The sequence below is a fragment of the Chiloscyllium plagiosum genome, unplaced genomic scaffold (genome assembly GCF_037043375.1).
Source record: "Chiloscyllium plagiosum isolate Xiang-an unplaced genomic scaffold, Cpla_swu_hap1 HiC_scaffold_48, whole genome shotgun sequence".
Taxonomy (NCBI): Eukaryota; Metazoa; Chordata; class Chondrichthyes; order Orectolobiformes; family Hemiscylliidae; genus Chiloscyllium; species Chiloscyllium plagiosum.
This window is the reverse complement of record NW_028270186.1, coordinates 36,009,041-36,034,573: the sequence shown is the minus strand read 5'-3', so window position 1 is coordinate 36,034,573 and position 25,533 is coordinate 36,009,041.

Sequence of the window (25,533 nt, the reverse complement as noted above, 5' to 3'; positions counted from 1 at the left end):
CCTGGTGGAGATGGGTCAAAGTATCTAATGACCCACTCCTGCTCCTCAGTCCCATGTTTCCGTGTTCCATTTAGCCCCTGATATCTGCTAGACAGGAAAGGTTGGAGGCCACTTTCTCCTATAACCTGGTGCACAGAAACAGAGGAGACCATTCAGTCCCTCAAGACTGTCACACACGCTTTGAAGTGATTTGGGAAATGTAAATGGAAAATCCAGGTTGGGTATCAAAGAGGCCCCTCATCTCTCTATAAAAAGCTTCCCCTCTCTGCATCTTGTGCTTCATTTGTTGGTCATGTTGTAGACCCAGACTCACTGTGAATACACCCCACATACCTCACCCAGCAATTGCTCACAAAATCATCTGGTCTCCCTGACTGCAATATGCAATACCAGAACATTCATAAAAATAACACCCACTAACTTTCCAATAACAGAATGTGAGAACATCATAAACAGGGGCATGTCGTTCACGCCCCAAACCTGCCTTGCTCTTCACTAAGATCATAACTGATTTGCTCCTGGCCTCAAATCCTCTTTCATACCCAATTCTCCATAGCCCTGAACTCTCTGACAGATCAATAGCCATCTATTTCCTCTTCAAATACTTTCAGTCATCTAGCTCCCTGAACACACTTGAGAAGAGAAATCCTGACATTCATTACCACCTGGTTGAAGAAAGTACGTGCTGCTCTATATCATGGCTTATTGATGTGAACAAAAGAAGTTGAGACAAGGGTTCAGGTAAAAATGACTGGCCCTGATATCAAGGCAGTTGTTGCCTTCTGTTGACATCAAGGAGCTGGACTTAATTGGAATCAGAGTAAACTCTCCAGTTTCTGGTGTCAAACATGGCACAAGGGAAGATGTTCATCATCTCTGTCCTGGGTCACCTCAGGATGGAAATCCTCAGGCAGCTTATGCTTCATAAACATCTTTAGCTGCTTCATCAATGTCTCCCTACCCTCATCCTCCCCACCATAGGAACAGAAGTGGGGATGGTCACTGAAGATTCCACAATGTTCAGAATGTTTTGTCCCCCATCAGCTCCTGAACTGGTCTGTGTCCATGTGCAGTAGAACCGAGGCACCATTCAGACTTGTGCTGTTAAAGTATCAGAAACTTTCATGTAACTGCACTGCCTGACATTGCGCATTACCACAGTAAAGTAAGAGTTCATTCAGCACCTAACGCTGGTTTCACAGGAATATGAGGAAGCCATTCAGCCCATTGACATTATTGGAGATGAACAGGGATAGCCCATTCAGTGCCTCCAGCCTATCACTCAGGAAAAGAAGGAGTCTGGTTTGATGAACCACACCAGAGCCCCACGAAAATATTTGAAGGCGGTAGCCTAGACATTTATGTTTTCTTATTTTAAAGGAAATGTAAAGTGTCTGTTCCAGATGCAATGTGACTGGTCAAACTACTCGATGGTAAGCAAAATACCATCTATTTTAACACGAAAGATGAAATAACACCACAGAAAGAGTAATTTAGAATAACGTAATTCTATTGGACAAGTTGACAGAATACTAGGAACTATTACTATTGAACTGTTCCAATATAGGAAAATCCCATAAACACATCCCTTGGCAAAAAAAAAAAATATTCAGACACAGAATATCACAAATATTTCTCCAATCCAGGAATTCAAAACAGCATCAAGAGAAATTTCAGGGAGAGTCGCAACCAGGAGACATCCACTGAAGCTTCCAACTCTGTGGAGAACCCAACAGTTTCTGATGTTACTGAGAAACCAAAGCTTAGTGATCCTAATCTGTGAGAGCTGGCCACACCCATTCAGGCTGCATTAAAATTAACCGAAGGCCTTGCCAGCTGTCACTCAAGTGGTCTTAACTCGCCAGCTTGGTAACGATCGTTCAATCTCTCTCTGAAATGAAAGCCGGACAAAATAATCTCTTAAAGCTACAGTACTATCACACTTGTCAGAACATCGAGCTGTCAAACAGGAAGCAAGGGTAACCCAGTCAGGCTCTTGGCCCTAGCCAATTGGACGAGGAAGAAGCCAGTCAGTCCCTTGAGTCACTTGTACAGGAACAGTAGGAGGCCATTCCCACCTCAATGCACTTACACGGGGGAAGAATGCGGTAATTGATGCTGATTCCTGATGAATGTCTTATGCCCAATACGTCGATTGTCCTGCTTCAAGGATGCTGCCTGACCTGCTATGTTTTTCCAGCAATCGACTCTGTACTCTGATCTCCAGCATCGCCAGTCTTAAGTGTCTCCTAAATGATGCTCTAACATGATGAACAAGTGGGGCAGAGGCTGCACACACAGACTGTTCCACGTTGTTCTTCGTGGCTCCATTGCTCATGATACACACATGGGACTTTAACGTGGTTTTCTAGTGGTGAGCAGGGAAGCCATATGTCTTGAGTGAAGTCTCAAGAAGGCATCTTTCATCCCTGAGAAGACAGCCTGGTGTTCTCTATGTAGGGTGGGAGCTGATGGAAATGGCTACCTGTTTCAGATGGAAGGTATTGTGGCTGCTGTTGGGAATTGTGAATAACCTGACGTTCAGTATAGGGTTCACACGCCGACTGCACAATAACGTGGGGAGAGTTAATTTAGGCATATAAACTATTTGGAAGGCCACGCTACACTGATGAATGGATGCTCTAATTTCAAATAATGCTGATCTTGTTCATGTTGATCTTGTCTTGTGCACGTCCTGTTCAGTGTAACCTGTATGCTTTACTCCGTCCAAGTCTATTTCCACCCTATGATCTGTCTGGCCATGCGAACAATGATCTGCCTCCACTGCTCATAAATAAAATGTTTCCCTGTACTGAGATACAGTGACAATAAAGCAAACAAATCAATCCTGGGTAAAGTATGGAATTTCTCTCCCTGTCAATGTCTCTTTTGGAAATAAGAGATACCTGCCACTTCTCGTGTTTCAGCATCACAATTTCTTCGTCTCTCACAGCTCTACAGATTAAACACTCAGCTTATTCACCCTATCCTCGTGTTACCATCACTGGTGTCTGTGGTAAAGAGATCATTCCTTACAAAGGAGATCAAATCTGTAGAGAGTGCCGCAAATGCTCTCTCAGCAAGGCTCTACATCAGCTGGAAGCTGTCTTTACTTAGGTACTCGAATCATCTTACAATGAAGCACAGCATACCATTGACTGCACCCACGACTAACACAGGGTTTGTTTCAGACCGGTCAGCATAAAATTCTGAGTGGGAGATCATGCTTGCCAAATTTCTTAGAGTCCTGAGGTGATGTGACCAAGAATGTTAATGAGGGAAGAGCGGTAAACGTAGTCTCTATGGATTTCAGTAAGGCCTTTGATAAGGTTCCACATGGCAGGCTGATCTGGAAGGTTCCATCACGTAGAATACTGGGGGAACTGGCCAATTGGATGCATAGTTGGCTTGTTGATAGGAAGCAGAGGATTGAGTGGAAGGATGCTTGTCAGACTGGAGGTTGGGTCCGTAGCTTTTTGTCATGTATGATTTGGTTGAGAATGTACAAGGCATGATTAGTAAGTTTGCAGGTGACACTAAAAAAATTGGGAGCATGATCAGTGAGGAGGTTTATCAGAAATTGCAGCAGGACCTTAATCACATGGGCAAGTGGGCTGTGAAATAGCAAATGGAATTTAATATAGATGTGTGAGGTCTTGCAGTTTGGAATCTCAAATCAAGGTAGGAGTTTCATGGTGAATGGGAGGGTCTTAAGGGATGTAATGGGCAGAGAGACCTTGGAATTCAATTGTACGGTTCCCTGAGAGTGGAGTAACAGGTAGGCAGGGCAGTGAAGAAGGCTTTTGGCACATTGGCCTTCATCAGGCAGGACATGAAGTATAGAAGTTGGGAATTTATGTTGCAGTTACACAGGACTTTGGCAAGGCCGCACTTGGACTATTGTGTTCAGTTTTTTCACTTTGTTATGGGGAGGATGTTATTAAATTAGAAAGAGTGCAGAAGAAATTTACAAAGACGTTGCCAGGACCCAAAGGTCTGAGTTATAGGGAGACGTTGGACAAGCTAGGATCTTTTCTTTAGAGTGTAGGAGACTGAAGGGGGACCTTATAGAGCTGTATAAGATCATGAGCGATACGGATAGGGTTAATGCTCTCAGTCTTTTCCAAAGTTTAGAGAATCGAGGACGAGAGGGGATCAGTTTAAGGTTAAAGGGGAAGGAATAAAAGGGAACCTGAGGGACCACGTATTTACATAAATGGCTGTTACATGGATGAGCTGCCAGATGATGGGGTTGAGGGGGGTGTATTAACAACATTTCAAAAGCATTTGGATAAAGATGTGGATAGGAAAGGATTAGAAGGATATGGGCCAACTGCAGGGAAATGGGGTTAGTGTGGATGGACATTGACAAGGTGGAGTCGAACCCCTTTGTTAATTAAAACCAAACACCCAGAAAACTCGCCTCACATCGTAATCTGGAAACATGGAGAGATAAGTTTTCCTCCTCTCTCTACAAGAATCTCAGGGAGTCTCTCTCCCAGTGCAACTCCCAGGTCATTTACTCTGCCCTGAAGCTCTTCAACCATGTCCTGAAACAAACCCGCTACTACAGCCACATTTGCTTCCTCAGTGCCTGCCTCCGTAACCAACTCATCCCACGCGGACTCCGGACCACCTTTAAACCAGCAGAGTTTGGATCCGAACAGGATTTCAACAGCTTCCTCATTCCGCCTTCCCCCACCTCATCCTAGTTTCTAACCTCCAGCAAAACTGTCGCCTTGACTTGTCGGGACTTGTCCGACCTGCCCAGCACCTTTTCTACCTATCCACTCCACACTCTCCTCCCTGACCAATCACCTTCATCTCCTCCCACACTGACCTATTGTACTCTATGCTACTCTATCCCCACCCCCACCCTCCTCTAGCTTATCTCTCCACGCTTCAGGCTCTCTGCCTTTATTCCTGATGAAGGGCTTTTGCCCAAAACGTCGATTTCGAAGCTCCTCGGATGCTGCCTGAATTGCTGAGCTCTTCCAGCACCACTGATCCAGAATCACATCGTAATTTGTTGACATATGAATGACACAGATATCCTACATTCCACTATTTAAACAAAAATTTGCAAGTTAGTTACGAAATTTTAATTGCGAACACTAAACAAAAACTATTCGCAAATACAAGCCCCTCTTTTCCTAGCTACTTACTATCTGACTCCAACTCTGTAAAAGAATATGCTGTTCCAACAACCCACATATTACATGTTACAATCTCGAGACCACAGTCTCTATCTTCCCCGCTGTGTTCAGTCTTTCAACTGCTGATGTCCCTGGATCATGTTTTTTTTTAAAATGCAGGTATGTTTTACATGAACATGTGTCTGATAGCGAGTGTTTAAGATGGTCCGTTAGCACTCCTGCTGGGTTTATTTACTTCCCATGGTACAATAATTCTCATAATTTGATTGATTTCCAGGTGTACGAACAATAATATTCAAATTCCATTGGTTTCTGATTTTCTGAGCATTATTTAAAGTCTTCGACTGCATTTGAGTTGCAGTCAAAACAGCAACCAAACCTCAGGCTTCCATTTCTCAGCTAATAGTTACATTTGGAACAGTCTGACCTTTTGCTAGCATCTGTGGCTGTACTTTAGATTCAGCAAAACCCATCCTCTCTTAAAGTGAACAGATATTGATTAGATTCCAGGCAGAAACACTCCCGGGCTATCTGTTATTCTGTATACTTACCTCCTTGAACCCCTCTATTAGATTCCAGGCCGTAACTCACTCTGGGCTATCTGTTATTAGGTATATAACCCACCCTGAACACCTCGATTCGATTCCAGGCTGTAGCTCACTTCGGGATATCCGTTATTCTGTTTATAAACAACCCTGAACCGCTCGATTACATTCCAGGCTGTAACTCAGTCCAGGGTATCTGTTATTCAGCATATAAAATACCCTGAATCCCTCAATTAGATTCCAAGCTGTAACAAACCCCAGAATCGCTGTTATTCTGCACATAAACCACCCTGAACCCCTCGATTAGATGCAGGCTGTAACTCACTCCGGGGTGTCTGCTGTTCTGTATATAAACCACTCTGAACCCCACGATTAGATTCCAGGCGGTAACTCACTGCAGGCTATCTATTATTCTGTATATAAACCACCCTGAACCCCGCGATTAGATTCCAGTCAGTAACTTCCTGTCAGGGTTAAAAGGGAAGGCTGGTAGTTATAGGGAATGCTGGCTGACTAAAGAAATCGAGGGTTTCGTTCAGAAAAAGAAGGAAGCATATGTCAGGTATAGACATAATAGATTGAGCGAATCCTTAGAAGAGTATAACGGAAGTTGGAGTACATTTAAGAGGGAAATCAGGAAGACAAAACGCGGACATGAGATAGCTTTGGCGAATAGAATTAAGGAGAATCCAAAGTGCTTTTACAAATATATTAAGGACAAAGGGTAACTAGGGAGAGAATAGAGCCCCTCAAAGACCAGCAAGGCGGCCTTTGTGTGGAGTCACAGAAAAAGGGGGAGATATTAAATGAATATTTTGCATCAGTATTTACTGTAGAAAAGGATATGGAAGATAAAAACTGCAGGGAAATCGATGGGGACATCTTGCAAAATGTTGCAGATATACAGATTACGAAGTTCTGGATGCCTTGAAATGTTTAAAGGTGGATAAATACCCAGGATCTGATCAGGTGTACCCGAGAACTCTGTGGGAAGCTCGAGAAGTGATTGCTGGGCCTCTTGCTGAGATATTTGTATCATCGATAGTCACAAGTGAGATGCTGGAAAACTGAAGGTTGGCAAACGTGGTGCCAATGTTTAGGAAGGGCAGTAAAGGCAAGACAGGGAACTATAGACCGGTGAGCCTGACCTCGGCGATGGGCAAGCTGTTGGAGGGAATACTGAGTGACAGGATATACATGAAGTTGGAAAGGCAAGGACTGATTCGGGATAGTCAACATGGCTCTGTGTGTGGGAAATCATGTCTCAGAAACTTGATTGAGTGTTTTGAAGAAGTAACAAAGAAGATTGATGAGGGCAGAGCAGTAGATTCGATCCATATGAACATCAGTAAGGCGTTCGACAAGGTTTCCCATGGGAGACTGATTAGCAAGGTTAGATCTCATGGAATACAGGGAGAACTAGCCATTTGGATACAGAACTGGCTCAAAGTTAGAAGACAGAGGGTGGTGGTGCAGGGTTGTTTTTCAGACTGGAGGCCTGTGACCAGTGGAGTGCCACAAGGATCAGTGTTGGGCCCTCTGCTTTTTATCATTTATATAAATTATTTGAATATGAGCATAAGAGGTACAGTTAGTAAGTTTGCAGATGACACCAAAATTGCAGGTGTAGTGGACAGCGAAGAAGGTTTCCTCAGATTACAACAGGATTTGGATCATATGGGCCAATGCGCTGAGAAGTGGCAGATGGAGTTTAATTCAGATAAATGCGAGGTGCTGCATTTTGGGAAAGCAAATCTTAGCAGGACTTCTAAATTTAATGGTAAGGTCCTAGAGTGCGTTGCTGAACAAAGACGCCTTGGAGCGCAGGTTCATAGTTTCTTGAAAGTGGAGTCGTGGGTAGATAGGATAGTGAAGAAGGCGTATGGTATGCTTTCCTTTAATGGTCAGAGTACCGAGTACAGGAGTTAAGACGTCATGTTGCGCCTGTACATTGGTTAGGTCACTCTTGGAATATTGCGTGCAGTTCTGGTCTCCTTCCTATCGGAAAGATGTTGTGAAACTTGAAATGGTTCAGAAAAGATTTACAAGAATTGGAGGATTTGAGCCAAACGGAGAGGCTGAACAGTGTGGGTCTGTTTTCTCTGGAGTGTCGGAGGCTGAGGGGTGAAATTATCGAGGTTTACCCTGGGGTAATGGAATCCAGAACTAGATGGCATAGGTTTAATTTGAGAGGGGAAAGATAGGAAAGAGACCTAAGGGACAACGTTTTCACGCAGATGGTGGTACGTGTATGGCGTGAGCTGCCAGAGGACGTGGTGGAGGCTGGTACAATTGCAACATTTAAAAGGAAGGGTTTGGAGGGACATGGGCAAGGTGCTGGCAGGTGGAACTAGATTGGGTTGGGATATCTGGTCGGCATGGACAGGTTGGACCGAAGGGTCTGTTTCTATGCTGTGCATCTCTATGCTTCTATGACTCTATAACTCACTCAGGGCTACCTGTTATTCTGCATATAAACCACCATGAAACCCTCGATTAGATTCCAGTCTGTAACTCACGCTGGGGTTTCTGTTATTGTACACATCATCGTCCTGAATCCCCTTGATAAAATTCCAATCTGTAACCAACTTCCAATTTTAAGGGACTCTGTACATTAGCCACTTCAATCCTTTGATTAGATTCCAATCTGTATCACACTCCTGGGTATTTGTCAGTCTGTGTATTCACCATCCAATGCAAACCCTATTAAAATTGTCCACAGTGTTCAGGGATGTTAATGTGAGGTGCATTAGTCAGGGGTAAATGTGGGGAAATGGGTCTGGATGGGTTTTTCTTCTGAGGGTCTGTGTGGTCTTGTTAGGCTGAAGGGTTTGTTTCCCCACTGTCGGGATTATATGAATCACCCCGAACCCTCTCGATTAGATTCCAACGTGTAACTCACTTCCATGTATGTGTGGATGGCATGTTTCAAAAACACCCTAAAATCTTCAATTCTATTCCACTTCGATAAACACGAGGTGCTGCATTTTGGGAAAGCGAATTTGAGCAGGACTTAGACACTTAATGGTCAGGTCCGAAAGCGAGTTGCTGAACAAAGAGACTTTGAAGTACCGATTCAGAGTTCCGTGAAAGTAGAGTGGCAGGTGGATAAGATAATGAAGGCAGCGTTTGGTATGCTTTCCATTATTGGTCAGTGTTTTGAGTATAGGAATTGGGAGGTCATGTTATGGCTGGGCTGGACATGGATAAGGCCACTGTTGGAATATGGCATGCAATTCTGGTCTCCTTCCTATCGCAAGGATGTTGTGAAACTTGGAATGGTGCAGAAAAGATTGACTACGAGGATGCCAGGGTTAGAGGACTTGAGCTACAGAGAGAGTCTGAATAGCCTGGGGTTGTTTTCCCTGGACCATCAGAGACTGAGGGGTGACCTTATCGAGGTTCATAAAATCATGACGGGCATGGATAGGATAAACAGACAAAGTCTTTTCCTTGGGGTGGGGAGTCCAGAACTAGAGGGCATAGGTTTAGTGTGAGAGGTAATATGAAAGAGACCTAAGGAATAACTTGTTCACTCAGAGTGTGGTACATGAATGGAATGAACTGTCAGAGGAAGTGGTGGAGGCTTATACAATTGCAACATTTAAAATGCAGCTCAATGGGTATATGAATGGGAAGGTTTGGAGGGAGATGGGCCAAGTGCTTGAAAAAGAGACTAGAGTAGGTTAGGTTATCTGGTCGGCATGGACGGGTTGGACCAAAGGGTCTGTTTCCATGTTGTACGTCTCTAAGACATTATGACTCAGCGATTTTGAGACTCACTACTTGTTATCTGTTATTCTGTATGTAAACAAACTAAAACGTCTCGATTAGATTCCACTCTATCCTTCACTCCTCTCTTATGCTGTTTGTAAACCCTAAACCCCTCGATTAGATTCCAGTCTGGAACTCACTCCTGGGGATGTGTTATTGGATCAGTGAAATGATTCTTGTTGGATGTTAGACAGAAGACAAGATAAACTAAATGGTCAAATGTTACATTGGGAGCAAGAACACAGAAAGCTGCTGGTTCATTTCTGTTCTGTTACATATCTCAAAGTTTCAGATTGGGGCTGAATTTCTGTCACAATGGGGAACGTCTCAAAAGCTGTTTACTGTCCTGCATGAATGCATCATCACAACAAGAATTCCCTTGCAAGATAGGAAATGGAGACAGCTCCTGGAAGGTATCTGATTCTCTGTGTGTAAAATTCTGTGTGTCTGTGCATGTCTGTTTGTGTGTGATTCTGTGTGCGTGTTCAATGTTTCATATATTTTCGAACTGTATTGATGTTGCCAGTCTCTGTTGCTTTTCCTTATTTATAAACTCTATGTCATCGTTTTGCTGATATAAAATGGTGGCTGTGGACAAATCTAAAATGTCTGCCTGATTGATTTGTGTCAGGAATACTTTCAGCAAGGGAGAGGGGGCAATGTGTCAAAAGCCATTTCCATTCATTGATGCTAGCAGAGATAGGAAATGGAGACAGCTCTGTGAAGGTGCTTAAAGTGCAAATCCCAGAACCTGTTTACAGTGAATGCGGAGAGACAATGTAACATTCCAGTAAAGTCTGCCTTACTTTCCAAGCTCCTAATATATGAGAGAAACATAATATACAAAACCTGACAGAGCTCAGCCACTTAATGGTAGATTTGCATCGTTGGATCAGAATCCTGCCTGGCTTGGCCTCATCAAAAATTGAAGGGTTTCTCAAAGCCCACACTGACCTTCTCAGGGTTCAAATTTTGTGTTGTCTACAAATAAAGAAAATAATGCATCTGCAACTGATAAAAACTCCTCTGGAACGTTGTGCATCTATTGCTTTAAGTATCTTTCAACGGGATTGAAGATAAATGAGAGAGTGAGAGATAGGTAGCACTGTAACCAGAATGGCAGTGCAGTATAAAACGTATATTAGTACTTCCAGTGAAAGCGGAAAACAGAGGAGGATAGTCCTCAAACTAGGAAAGTTGGGAGTCAGTAAAGTTGTGTAGTTTGTGACTGCATTATGTTTATGTGAGTCAAGATTTGAAACCAGAAGGCCAATAGTACACTTTGTGACTCTCTCCCAGTTACAAGTTATTTCACATAATAAGGTTAACATATTCCTCAATTAAATTCCAGGCTGTTACTCACTCCGAGCTATTTGTTATTCTACATATACGCGAACCTGAACTCCTGGATGAGATTCCAGTTTGTAACTCACTCCGGGCTATCTGTTATTCTGTATCAAAAACTCCCTGAACCCCGCGATTAGATTCCAGGCTGTAACTAACTCCAAGCTTTGTGTTATTTTGTATATTATCCACGGTGAACTCATTGATTTGATTTCATGTCGCCAACACAATCTAATGTCAATAATGATCAATGTATCACTGATCCTCCTATCTGCTGGCACTACCATCATGTTAACTTTCTGATGTTTACGTACATGATTACCTGCAGCAGTGAGTCGCAGGTAGACAGAGTGGTGCAGAACACATTTGGCACATTTGATTAGATTAGATTTTTAGATTAGATTACATGACAGTGTGGAAACAGGCCCTTCGGCCCAACAAGTCCACACCGACCCGCCGAAGCGAAACCCACCCATACGCCTACATTTACCCCTTACCTAAGACTACGGGCAATTCACCTGACCCTGCACATTTTTGGACTGTGGGAGGAAACCGGAGCACCCGGAGGAAACCCACGCAGACACGGGGAGAACGTGCAAACTCCACACAGCCAGTCGCCTGAGGCGGGAATTGAATCCTGGTCTCCGGCATTGTGAGGCAGCAGTGCTGACCACTGTGCCACCGTGCCGCCCACACTGATTTGCCTTAATAATTCAGTATATTGGGTACAGATTGGACTAACGGGTCTGTATCTGTTCTGCATGACTCTCTGATTCTATAAGAGGGATGACGAATAATTCTGAAAGGACCTTTCAAGTCAGAATTCTCTTCAGTGGAAGATTATCGTGTCTCTATGTTCACATTGATTGAAAGCTGCGTTAGTTAAATATTTGTCAAAGAAGTGAATCATGCAAAATGGGACGCAGACGGGAACGTGGAGCTGAGACCACAACTTGATCAGCTACAACTTTAGTGCCTGGCGGAGAAGGCTCAAAGTATCTAATGACCCACTCCTGTTCCTCAGTCCCATGTTCCTGTGTTCCATTCAGCCCCTCAAAACTGCTAGACAGGAGTAGTTGGAGGCTGCTTACTCCTATAACCTTTTGCACAGAAACAGAGGAGACCTTCAAGCCTGTCCCACACGCTTTGAGGTGATTTGCGGAATGTAATTGGAAAATACAGGCTGGGTATGAAAGAGGCCCCTCATTTCTCTTTAAATAGCTATCCCTCCCTGCAACTTGTGCTTCATTTGTTGATCATGTTGTAGACCCAGATTCACTGAGAATAGAACCCGCATACCTCACCTAAAGATGGCTCACAAAATCCTCTGGTATCCCTGGCTACAATATTCAATAACAGAACATTCATGAAAATAACACCCACTAACCTTCTAGTAAAAGAATGGGAGAACATCAGCAACAGGGGCAGGTCATTCACTCCCAAAGTCTTCCTTGCCCTTCACTAAGATCATGACAGATCTGCTCTTGGTCTCAAATCCTCTTTCCTACCCAATTCTTCATAGCCCTCACCTCTCTGTCACGTCAATATCCATCTATCTCCTCTTCAAATACGTTCAGTCATCTAGCTCCCCAACATTCTTGTGAAGAGAAATCCTGACATTCAAATACCACCTGTTTGAAGAAAACACTTGCTGCTCCTATATCATTGATGTACTGATATGAACAAAAGAGGTTGTCACAAGGGTTCAGATAAAAATGACTGGCCCCGATATCAAGGCAGTGGTTGACTTCTGTTGACATAAAGGAGCTGAACAAAACTGGACTTAATGGGAATCAGAGTACACTCTCCAGTGTTTGGAGTCAAACATGGCACAAAGGAAGATATTCATCATCTCTGTCCTGGGTCACCTCTGTGGGAGATCCTCAGGGTAGGTTCCACTTCACAATCATCTTCAGCTGCTTCATCAATGTCTCCCCACCCTCACCCTCCCCACCATAAGATCAGAAGTGGGGATGGTCACTGAAGATTCCACAATGTTCAGAACATTTTGTCCCCCGTCAGTTCCTGAACTGGTCTGTGCCCATGTGCAGCAAGACCCAGACTCCATTCAGGCTTGTGCTGTTAAAGTGTCTGTAACATTCATGTAACAGCACTGGCGGACACTGCACATTGCCACAGTAAAACAAGAGTTCATTCACCTCCTGACGCTGGTTTCACAGAAATGTGAGGAAGTCGTTCAGCCCATTGACACTATTGGAGAAGAACAGGGACAGCCCATTCCGTGCCTCCCGCCTATTTCACAGGAAGAGAAGGAGTGATGGATCACACCAGAACCCCTCGAAAATATTTGAAGGTGGTAACCTAGACTGTAATATTTCCTTATTGTAAAGGATGTGTAAATTGTCTGTCCCAGATGCAAGGTTGATGGTCAGACTCCTCGGTGTGCAGCAAAATACCATTTATTTAGACATGAAAGATAAAATGAAACCAAATAAAAAGGAATTTAGAATAACGTAATTCCATTGGACACCTTAATATAATAATAGATCTAGGAACTATTACTAATGAACTGTTCCAATATAGGGAAATCCCATAAACACAGCCCTTGGCAAAAAAGAAATATTCAGACACAGATTGTCGCAAACATTTCTCCAATCCAGGAATTGCAAACAGCAGCAAGAGAAAATTCAGAGTGATTAGCAGCCAGTAGAGATTCACTTAAGCTTCCAACTCTGTGGCGACACCAAGAGTTTCTGATGTTGCCGAGAAACCAAAACCTAGATATCCTAATCTGTGAGAGCTGGCCACACCCATTCAGGCTGCATGAAAATAAACACAAGGTCTCCCTAGCTGTTACTCCAGTGGTATTAACTAGCCAGCTTGGTAACGATCGTTTAATCTCTCTCTGAAAATAAACCAGGTCAAAATAACCTCTTAAAGCTGCAGCATTGTCACTCTAGTCTGTACAATGACTGTCAAACAGGAACCAGTTGCAACCAGTCAGGCCCTTGGCCCTGTCCAATCGGACGAGGTTGAAGCCAGTCAGTCAGTTGAGTCACTTACACAGGAACAGCAGGAGGCCTTTCCTAACTCAATGCACTTACACGGAGGCAGAATGAGGTAATTGATGCTGATTGCCGTGGAATGTCTTTTGCCCAAAATGTCGATTCTCCTGCTTCTCGGATGCTGCCTGACCTGCTGTGCTTTCCAAGCAATCGACGCTCTACTCTGATCTCCAGCATCGGTAGTCCTCACTGTCTCCTAATCGATGCTCTAACATAATGAAGAAATAGAGCAGAAGCTGCACAGACAGACTGCTCCACGTTGTTCCTCCTGACTCCCTTGCTCATGATACACACGTGGGACTTGAACATGTTTTTTTAGTGGTGAGGAGGGAAGCCATATGTCTCAAGAAGGTACCTTCCATCTTCGAGAAGCCAGCTGGTGTTGTCTAAGTAGGGTGGAAGCTGGTGGGAATGGCTACCTGTTTTAGATGGAAGGTATTGTGGCTGCTGTTGAGGATTGTAAGCAACATGACGTTCAGTACAGGGTCACACGCCGACTGCACAATAACGTGGGGAGAGTTAATTTCGGCATATAAACTATTACGAAAGTCACGTTAGACTGGTGAATGGAATCTCTAACTTCAAATAATGCTGATCTTATTCATGTTGATCTTATCGAGTGCACGTTCTATTCAGTGTAACCTGCATGCCTTACTCTGTCCAAGTCTAGTTCCACCCTATGATCCAACTGCTCATGCTTACTATGATCTTACTCCACTGCTCATGAATAAAGTGTTTCCCTGTACTGAGGTACACGTGACAATAAATCAAAACAATCAATCCTGGGTAAAGTATGGAATTTCTCTCCCTGTCAATATCTGTTTTGGAAATAAGAGATCGCGGCCACTCCTCGTGTTTCAGCATCGCCATTTCTTCGTCTTTCACAGCTCGACAGATTAAACACTCAGCTTATTCACTCTATCCTCATGTTGCCATCATCCGTGTCTGTTTAAGGACATCATTCCTTACAAAGGTGATCAAAACTGTACAGTGTCCCAGAATGCTCCCTCAGCAAGGCTCCCTCAGCAGGAAGATGGCTTTACTTATGTACTCGAATCATCTTACAATGAAGGACAGCATACCATTGACTGTACCCATTACTTACACAGGGTTTGATTTGGAGCAGTCAGCATAGACTTGTGAGTAGGAGATCATCCTTCCCAAATTTCTTAGCGTTCTTTGATGAAGTGACCAGGAAGGTTGATGAGGGCATAGTGGTAAATGTGGTCTCTATGCATTTCAGTAAGGCCACGTCTAAGATTCCAGATGGCAGGCTGATCTGGAAGGTTATATCACGTGGAATGCTGGGGGAACTGACCAATTGGATACACAGTTGGCTTGATGATATGAAGCAGAGTGTTCAGTGCAAGGATGCTTGTCAGATGGAGGATTGGTCCATAGCTGTTTGTTACCTATCATTTGGTTGAGAATGTACAAGGCATGATTTTTAAGTTTGCAGATGACACTAAAATAAGTGGGAGCATGATCAGTGAGGAAGTTTATCAGAAATTGCAGCAGGGCCTTAATCTGGTGGGGAAGTGGGCTGAGAAATGGCAAATGGAATTTAATATAGAAGTGTGTGGTCTTGCATTTTGGAAACTCAAATCAAGGTAGGGGTTTCATGTTGAATGCGAGGGACTTAAGGGGTGTAATGGGCAGAGAGACCTTGCTGTTCAGGTGCATGGTTCTCTAAAAGTGGAGTCACCGGTAGACAGGGCAGTGGAGACGGCTTTTGGCACATTGGCCTTCATCAGGCAGGACATTGATTATAGAAGTTAGAAATATATGTTGCAGTTACACAAGACTTTGGTAAGGCCACACTTGGAGTTTTGTCACCTTGTTATAGGGAGAATGGTATTAAATTAGAAAGAGTGCAGACGCAATTTGCAAAGACGTTGCCAGGACCCAATGGTCTGAGTTATAGGGAGAGTTTGGACAAGCTAGCACATTTTCTTTAGTTTGTATGAGTCTGAGGGAGTCCTTATAGAACTGTATAAGATCGCGCGTGTATGGATACGGTTAATACTCTCAGTATCTTTCCAAGGTGTAGAGAAACGAGGATTAAATGGGATCAGTTTAAGGTTAAAGTTAAAGGAATAAAGGGAACCTGAGGGGCCACGTCTTTACACAGAGGCTGGTACGTGGATGAGCTGCGAGTAGATATGGTTGAGGGGGGTACATTAACAACATTTCAAAAGCATTTGTATAAATATGTGGATGGGAAAGGACTGGAAGGATATGGGCCAACTGCAGGGAAATGGGGTGAGAGTGGATCGACATTTACAAGGTGGAGTCGAACCTCTCTGTTAATTAAAACCAAACACCCAGAAAAGCTCGCCTCACCACGTAATCTGTTAAAAAATGAACGACACAGATCTCCTACATTCCAATATTTAAACAAAAATTAACAAGTTAGTTTTTTAACCTTAATAGAGAACACTAAACAGCAACTACTCACAAATGCAAGCCCTTTTTTCTTAGCTACGTACTACCTGACTCCAACTCTGTAAAAATATGCTGTTCCAACAACCCACATATTAAATATTACAATCTCAAGACCATGGAGTCGCCATGTTCCCAGCTGTGTTCACAATTCCAGCTGCTAACCTCCCTGGGCCATTTTGTTTCCTGCAAGTAGCTTTTACATGGACATGTATCTTTGATAGGAAGTGTTCGAGATAGCCAGTTAGTACTATTGCTCTACCGCAGTTACTCTGCTGTTGGATGGCAGTGGCTCTCTCTCTAGTGTTCAAAGTGCTGAGTTTATATACTTCACATGATACAATAATTTTCATATTTTGATTGCTTTCAAGGTTTCCAAACAATAAGATTCAAATTCTGTTGGCTTCTGGTATCCTGAGCGTTATTAAAACGCTTTGGTTGTATTTGCATTGTTGTCCAAACAGCAACCAATACTCAGGTATCCATTTCCCGGCTGATGGTGGCACGTGGAACAGGCTGACCTTTAGCTGGCATCTGTTGCTGTACTTTCTATTCAAGTATCGGCTGTACTTCCGATAGAACCACTCATTCCAAAATTCGAAGCACCTCTTTCTTCGAAGATGGTCGTAGAAATTCTTCAAAGCCCTTCGTCTTTGTGTTCCATGGGGTCAACCTTCCATGTCCAATGTAATGTCCCAAGAACGTCACCTCTGCCTCCGCGAATTCTGCTCTCTTTAAGTTTATTACCAAGTTTGCTTCTTGTTATCGTTCAACATACTAAGCCAACTGTAACATGTGAGCTTTCAATCATTTGCTAAAGAACACTACATCATACAGATAAGCTGTACAATGTGTTCATCTGGTCACAACTCTCTTCCTCTGTCATCAATATGTTTGGAGCATTATTCATTCACATGACATTCTCCAACATGTTTTGTCATATCCAGTAGCTTTACTAGATAGTTTAACTGTTAGACTCAACATTTTATTTAATTTGAAAGGGACCACTAAACCTGGCTTGAAGGGATTTCCTACCACTGCTGCTAATATTAATACCTCATCCCCACGGGAAATCGTCAAAGTTTCAGAGTTTTTATCTGCCATCTGCTTCACTCTATACTGTGCCCTCTTCAGGTGCTGTTTAGCTAACTCACCTACTCCATCAAAACTCTCCCTCACCTCAGATACATAATCCAAGTGTGAGATCTCCGACTTCGGTCCTGTCACTTCATATTTAATTAATTTCAAAGGACCTCTTACTTCATGTACCAATATTAACTCAAAGGAAGTAAATTGAGTAGATTTATCTGGGTCGTTTCTAATGGCAAACAATATAATGAGACGCATTTATTCCAATCACTCAGGTAATTAGATTAGATTAGATTACATTACAGTGTGGAAACAGGCCCTTCAGCCCAATAAGTCCACACTGACCCGCTGAAGCGAAACCCACCCATACCCCTACGTTTACCCCTTACCTAACACTGCGGACAATTTAGCATGGCTAATTCACCTGACCCTGCACATCTTTGGGACTGTGGGAGAAAACCGGAGCACCCGGAGGAAACCCACGCAGACACGGGGAGAACGTGCAAACTCCACACAGTCAGTCGCCTGTGTCGGGAATTGAACCCGGGTCTCTGGCGCTGTGAGGCAGCAGTGCTAACCACTGTGCCACCGTGCCACCCAATTCTGGGGGTTGTTGGCTTCTGATGCCAACTTTCCAAGGCCCACTGGGATTCGGGATGGGACGCACTTGATTCAAACTGCTGTATGCAGAAGCTATCCATGACGTCCTTAAACAGCTGATCGGTAAAATGAGACCCTGGGTCTGACTGAATCACACTGTGTAGTCCACAGTGAGGAAAGAAAGCTACCAACTCCTCTACCTCCCTTTTTGCCTTTTGACCATACAATGGAATTATCTCTGGAAATCGGGTAGACACATCCATTATAATCATGAGATAATTGTTTCCACTTTTATTTCAGAAAGGGGAGCTCCACAATTAATCATAGCCCACGCGAAAGGTTTTTCGAATAGAGGAATTGGCAAGAAAGGTGCTTGTTTTATTACTGCCTGTGACTTACCTACCAATTGGCATGTATGACATGTACAACAAAAAATAACCATGTCCTTGTGCATTCCACCCACTAGAAATGCTTTAACCTGAATATTCCGAGAATCAACTCCCTTGGCTTTTTCTTTCGGGTTTCCTTCCTGTCGTAACTTGGGATCTTGTTACTACACTGTCTGGAAAAATCCCTGGGCATTTTTCTTTTAATTGCCCAGTTCCCTGGTCTTACTTTGGCTTCTCCACCACAAGGGGAGCCTCTCCCACCTTGGATCCTGCTAAATCATTCCCGAGAACAAACTGTATTACTGGAACTGACACACTGTCACTCACTCTCACTATTACTTCCCCAACATTGATTTGGCACTCCAACCAAATGTTACACAAGGGAATGCTTAATTTCTGTCCCCATTCCACAAATTATCACGCTGTTGAGTAACATGTCAGAAAGAGTGAAACTAATTTCATTTCTTACTATTAGAAGCGGATGGAAAGTGAAGACTGCAGATGCTGGAGATCAGAGTTGAAAAGTGTGGGGCTGGAAATGCACAGCAGGTCGGCAGCATCCGAGGGGCAGGATAGTTGACGTTTCAGGCATACGTCCTGCATCAGGAAAGTGGGGGTGGGGTAAGGGAGTGGGAAAGTGGCTGAGAAATAAATAGGAGGGTGGGGATGGAGCGGGTGGAAGGGAGCTTGGAAGGCGATCAGTAGATGCAGTTGATGTCTGATGGTGAAAGGTCGGAAAGGAGGGTGAATGAATAGGTGGTAGGACAGCTGGAAGCCTCAAACTATACAGCATCAATGTTGACTTCACCAATTTCCAAATCTCCCCTTCCCCAGCCTCAACCCAGATCTTACCGTTCAACTTAGCTCTGCCCTTTTGACTGTGCTAACTGTCCATCTTCCTTCCCACTTTTCCACTCCACCCTCCCCTCCGCCCTATCACTATCACTCCCACCTACATCTTTCTACCATCCTCCCAGTGACCCTCCTGCCAGCCACCTCGTACCCTCCTATTTATCTTTCAGCCCCCTTGTCCCCCTGCCACATTCCTGACGATGGTTTTATGCCTGATGTGTCGATTGTCCTGCTCTACGAATGCTGCCTGATCCGTTGTGCCTTTCCGGCCCCTTACGTCTCAACTATTAGAGACTGAGCAGATCCCGTATCTTGGAAAATTATAACTACTTGTCCTCTCCCCACACCCCGGTTTTCCTTATTAAGGTTTATCTACGGAGGCGATTTCTTTATACAGATCAGGCACTGACTCCATACACAGCCCCTGCCTCGTCTGTGCACTCTCCTGCAGCTCCTCGACCCTATTTGGGATCTCCTTTTCCAGGTTCACTAATGCCACTGGCTTAAACTCCTTTATAACATATTTTCCCAAAGTGTCTTCCTTGAATGCCCAGCACTGTGTCCCAGCTGACTGCAGGGAAAACATCGTTTGATAGTACCCTTCTTAAACCGTCGGCACTGTTATTTTTATGTGTTCCACTACGTTATTGTAAGAACACTTGAGGCCTCTCACTTCCTTTCAACTCCTTGGACTTGTTTTTTTCACCTGTGGTAAACTATTCGCTGTATGCTTTTCTCTGTCTTTTATAGCGTAGGATCTCCACTTCTCCCAATTTCTATCCCTCACAGGATGAAAATCCACCCAGAAGCTAAATTTCATTTCATGCACCAATGCATACTCACCTGCCATTTCTGCCGTGCTTCTCACTTCTTGAACTGTCTGTTCATTCACGTGAATTCTTACATCTCTGGAATTGAGTCTTTAAACTCCTCCAGCAGAATAATCTCCATTCAGGCCTCACAGGTCTTATCCATTTTTAGGGCCTGGACCCATCTATCAAAATGACTGTGTTTAATTCTTTCAAACTTAATATAAGTCTGACCTGGTTGCGTCTCTGTATTTCTGAACCGCTGTCTATATTCTTCAAGTACCAATTCATAAGCACTAACCATAGCCTGTTTGACATCTGTATAATCTCTTGCTCCCTCATGTGACAGCACTGAACATACATCTCAAGCTGTGCCAACCATCTTAATCTGAACTAGCATTACCCACAGGTTCACTGGACATGCCATCTGCCGAGCAAATTGCGCAAATAAAATAAAAACGGTTTTGGCATTTTTCGCACCGAAATATGGCAATGTATTAACATAGTTGTATACATCTCTACATTCTCTCTTCATCTGCATGCTGCTAATTTAACTTTCTTATCTAATTACAAACTTCTGAATGTCAAATTCTCCCTCTCTTCCTTTTTCCTCTCTTTCTCTTTCTCTATCCTCTCGCTCTTTCAGTCTCTCTCTTTATCTTCTAACTGCAGTTGTCATATTTGCAATTTAAGTTTTTTCGAACTCGACTGCAGTTGCCTGCGTCTCAGAAACATCAAAGTGATTGATCAACTCCATTATGGTGACAGCTTTACTTTTGTCTCTGGTGAAACCCAATTCTAATCTATATGTTAATTCTAAAAGTATGCCCTTCCTTTGTTTTTCGACATTTTCATGGCAAATTTGGGTACCATCTTCCAACTTCAGAACCTTTTTAGTAATATTAAAAGCCATTTATTTTAAATTAACCAACCACAAGGAAACAAACTGAAATGAATTTTGTCACCTGTTTTATTTGAAAATCTATGTCACTAACTGCCAAGTGATGGAATCTGCTGGGATCTTTTGTACCCCAAATCTGTCTACATCCCATACGACAAGCCCTCAAACCGTTATGATGTCGATGTCGAACCCCTCTGTTAATTAGAATCACACACCCAGAAAAGCTCACCCCAACTCGTTATCTGTTAAAACATGAGTGACAAAGTAGTCGCAAATTCCACGATTAAGAGACAAGTAACAATTTATAAGTATGTATGTCAACTCGCTGAGCTTGAATGTTTGTTTTCAGATGTTTCTTCACCATCAGTGGGTAACATCATCAGTGAGAGCCTCTGGTGATGCACTGGTGGTATATCGTGTCTTTCTATTTCTCGGACTTGGTTTCTTCAGTTGCGTGATGTCATTTCCCGTTTTTTGTTCAAGGGAGGGTAGATAGGATCTAAATTGATGTGTGTATTGATGTACTTCTGGCTAGAATGTCATGCTTCGAAGAACTTTCGTGCGTGGCTTTGTCCAAGGAAGTGTGTGTTGTCACAGTCAACGTGGTGTCTTTCTTTTTCTGTATGTATGGAAACTAGTGAGAGGGGGTCATTTCTTTTGGTGGCCGGTTGCTGTTCATATATCCTGCTAGCATGACATCAAAACAGTCTGAAATGGAGGAAAAATATTTTTATATACATTGTTTAATCAGTGTGTGTTCACATAAGGAAGAATGTTCATATGTGTACATCACATTCTGAATGAACAACGGAGACACAGTTAACGAAACATGATACACACGATGTGTAACATTTATAAAGCATTAAAACATTATTTGATCCTCATCTGAAGTGATACCTTCCCTATCTCTCAACGTTCCCCTTTTCCTGGGATTCCCAACTCTAGTCTCTCATTCTTATCAGGATGTGTGTTATAAATACTTGTTTCTGGTTTCCCAACTTAACTCAGTTAATCCCCTTTCTACCAGGAATTAATATATTGGCCTGCTGGGTTCTTTCCAAAGCTAGTGTCTGTCATATTGTTGGAGAACAAAGTTATGGCACCAGACCCAGCATTTGAACATATTGCTCTGTTGTATATGCACTGTACAAAGGACCACAGCACACAGGAATTGCCAAAATATTGAGATAGTATATCTACTTCTTTCAATAATATAGTTTTCTCATTTTCCACATCTTCGTATCTATATCATCTCTCTCACTCGTTCTCCATTTGTATCTAGTTAAGAAATCCACCAGTCATTCTACGTGGCCCATCTCTCAAAACTCCTTCTTTCAGTTTGTTCCCAATGCTTTCTTCACGATGTAATGTGGTTATAATTAAGCAATGTAACTACAAAGACTGCGAGAGGAGCTGGCCATAGTTAATTGGAAGGGAAGCTGAGCAGGAAAGACCATGGAGCCGCAATAGCAGACGTTTGTGGGGAGAATTCGGAAGATAACACCAGAAATGTAACCCCAAGAAGATGAAACATACGCATGGGAGGACAAGGCAGCCATGAGTTACAAGACATCAAACCAAAAGAGAAAATATACAATGTGGTGAAGATGATTGGAAATCCAGAGAATTTATTGGCTCTGAAACTACATAAGGCTGGCATCACTGAGACTACAGAGCTCTTAATCATGATAAGGGAGAGAAACAGAGGAAATACATTCAGTTTAAACACAGAAGATGGCATTTCTCAAGGAAAAAGATTCAGGTGATTTAAATATTTGAATTAAGATCAGTTAAATGCTTTTGCGGAATGGGTCAGATTGGAAGCAAGACCCGGGGAGACAGACCCTCAGCAACTGAGAGTTTGAAAATGGAAGCATTTCCACATCAGAAACCATGTTTGGTCACTGAGTGCAGAGTTGATGGGTGAATGGGTCTCAGGGAGAATTGGGGAACAGATCGCAGAATTGCATTGCAGATATTGTAGCTCGAAACTGCGTATTGATGTAGTGCTGTAGACCACAGCAGCAGAAGCAGAACAGCATTCAACCACAACCTGTAACGTTTTGCCCAGGATAACACCTCAGTCTGTCATTACCATCAACACCATCTATGGCTCAGTGACGAGTGTGGGTGAACATGTCAGAGTCAGAATCACATGAAACTTAACCTGATGCTAACTCATTAAAGCTACCAGACTTGACCAACAGATCTGATCGAAGCCCTGCAGTCCTGCCACATTCATTCATAAATGCTGATGGACCATTAAACAAATGACTGGAGGAGGGGGCTCCACAAACATCCCCATCCTAAATAATGGAAAAAGACCTGTACATCAAGTAAAAGATGCACCATCCTCTGCCAGAGGTGTTGAGTCGATGATACACCTCACCCTCATCATGATTCCCACAAAATCACAGATGCCAGTCTTCAACTAATTCGATTTGCTGCATGTGAGAGGAAGAGACAGATGAACACAATAGATACGACAAATGCAATGGGTCCTGACCACATTCCTGCAACAGGACTGAAGCCTTGTTCTACACAACAAGCCGTTTCCCTGGGGAAGCTGTTTCAGTCTAACTCCAACTCTAACATCTCCCTGGCAATGTGGATAATTACTCAGCTATGTACAGTCCCCTAAGAGGGGAATAATTACAATCTGACCAATTATCACCCCTTCAGTCCTATCACGACAGTCAAATTGGTGGGAGCTCTTTTTGACAGAACTGTCAAGCAGCACAGAAATACCTGGCGCAGTGTAGTCGGATAGTTAAACTATCCGACAGGTCCCCCTGAGGAGATAGTGTTGTGGAAATGTCACTGGATTACTAATATAGACAAGGGAGCGGGTGGAAGTTAAAACCAATTAATTAAATATCGAGATCTAAAATCTGGTATCAGTAATAGCGACCTTGAAGCCAATATGGATTGTAAACAGAATTCCCTTCTCCAATGTACTTTTAGGAAGTGAATCTCCCATGATTTCCTGCGATGGCCTAAAAGTGACTCCAAAGATGCTGACATGTGATAAGCATTTCAATGGTCTCTGAAATTGCCAAGCAAGGGCACTCATTTGTATCAAACTACTCCGAGGTCTGAAAGGATGAAACCGGCCAGAACACCCGGCGTCAGCATCAGTGTCGGAAAAGGGAATGGGAACACAGTCCTGTCGACACTGCAGAGACCTCCTTCCTAACATCTGAGAGCTTGTGACAGCATTTACAGAGCTTTCACACAGACTACACAGAAACAGCAGGAAAGGAGTAGATCATACAACACATGTAGCCTCCCCATTCTAGTTTATGGTAAAAATCTGCTCAATGCACTTACCCCACATGATATACGTATCCGTTAATGTGAGTAACCTTGGAAAGCTATAAAATAGGAAGTGCAGTAGTATGTTTAGTCCATCGAGTTTGCTACCCAATTCATTCTAATGATGGTTGGCCCTTCATTTCCACACCGTACTCCTGCTCTCCCACCATCACTTTACTGTCTCTAAATCCTTATTTATAATCTGTGTCTTGGTTTCCAGGTTCGAGCGAATTCCCCAGGTTCCCCAGTCAGTGAGTGCAGACATTTATTCTCATCTCAATGCAGAGTGACCTGCTTGTACCTAATATTGTGGCTCCTTGTTTTAGACGTCGCAGCCAGCGGAATTATCATCTCTGCTTCCAATCTGTCTCACCCTGTCAGAGTTTTGTATATTTCACTGAGATCTCCACTCATTTTCCTAAACCCCATGGAATACTGGCCCAATTTCCCAAACTCTGCTCCCTAAACGAGCCCGTCATCCCAGAGATCAGGCTGGTCATCTTTCACTGCTCTCCATCAATGTCAGGTTTGTGCTTACTTTCGCAAGGAGACCAAACCTGCACACAATACTGCACAATGCTCGAGATGGGGTCTCTCCAAGGGCCTGTACATTTACAGTAAGACACTCTTTCTCCTCTACTTGCATCCCCCTGAAATGAAGGTCATCACACCATTTATCTTCCTCACTACTTTCTGTTTCTGCAATATTGCTTTCAGCGACTGGTGTACAACGAGTTGCAGATCCTTTTCAATGTTGCAGCTCCCCACTTGGTGGGTCTGTGTACACTGGGCAGCGTGCCAATGCCATGCCCAGTATTGACTTCTGGTTACAGAACACACTGCGCTGCAGGAAGCTCAGATGTTTATGCATAAGGAAACAACAAAAAGGAGCATATGTCCCTTTGTAGATGAACATGTTCCAACTAATCCCTTTCAAATGGTAGGCTACCAATTTATCGTTTCCATCAAAAGGCACACCATCACTTCTATCCACATTGTTCTCCATCTGTCACGTATTTACCCATTCACTCCACTTGTCTTCGTCTTCTCGGTACTTTTTTACATCCTCCTCACCCACTCACAATTCCACATCTGTTACTGCTGTCAGCAGGCTGGGATATATTATATCTGATTCCAGAAACCAAATGTGTAAAGAGCATTGTGAACAGCTCGGCCCCAAGCACCGATCCCTGTGACACCTCAGGAACCTTCCTATGTTAATCTATATTTATTTATTTCGTGAATCTGGGTGTCACTGGCTGGGCCAGCATTTATTGCCTGCCCCTAGTTG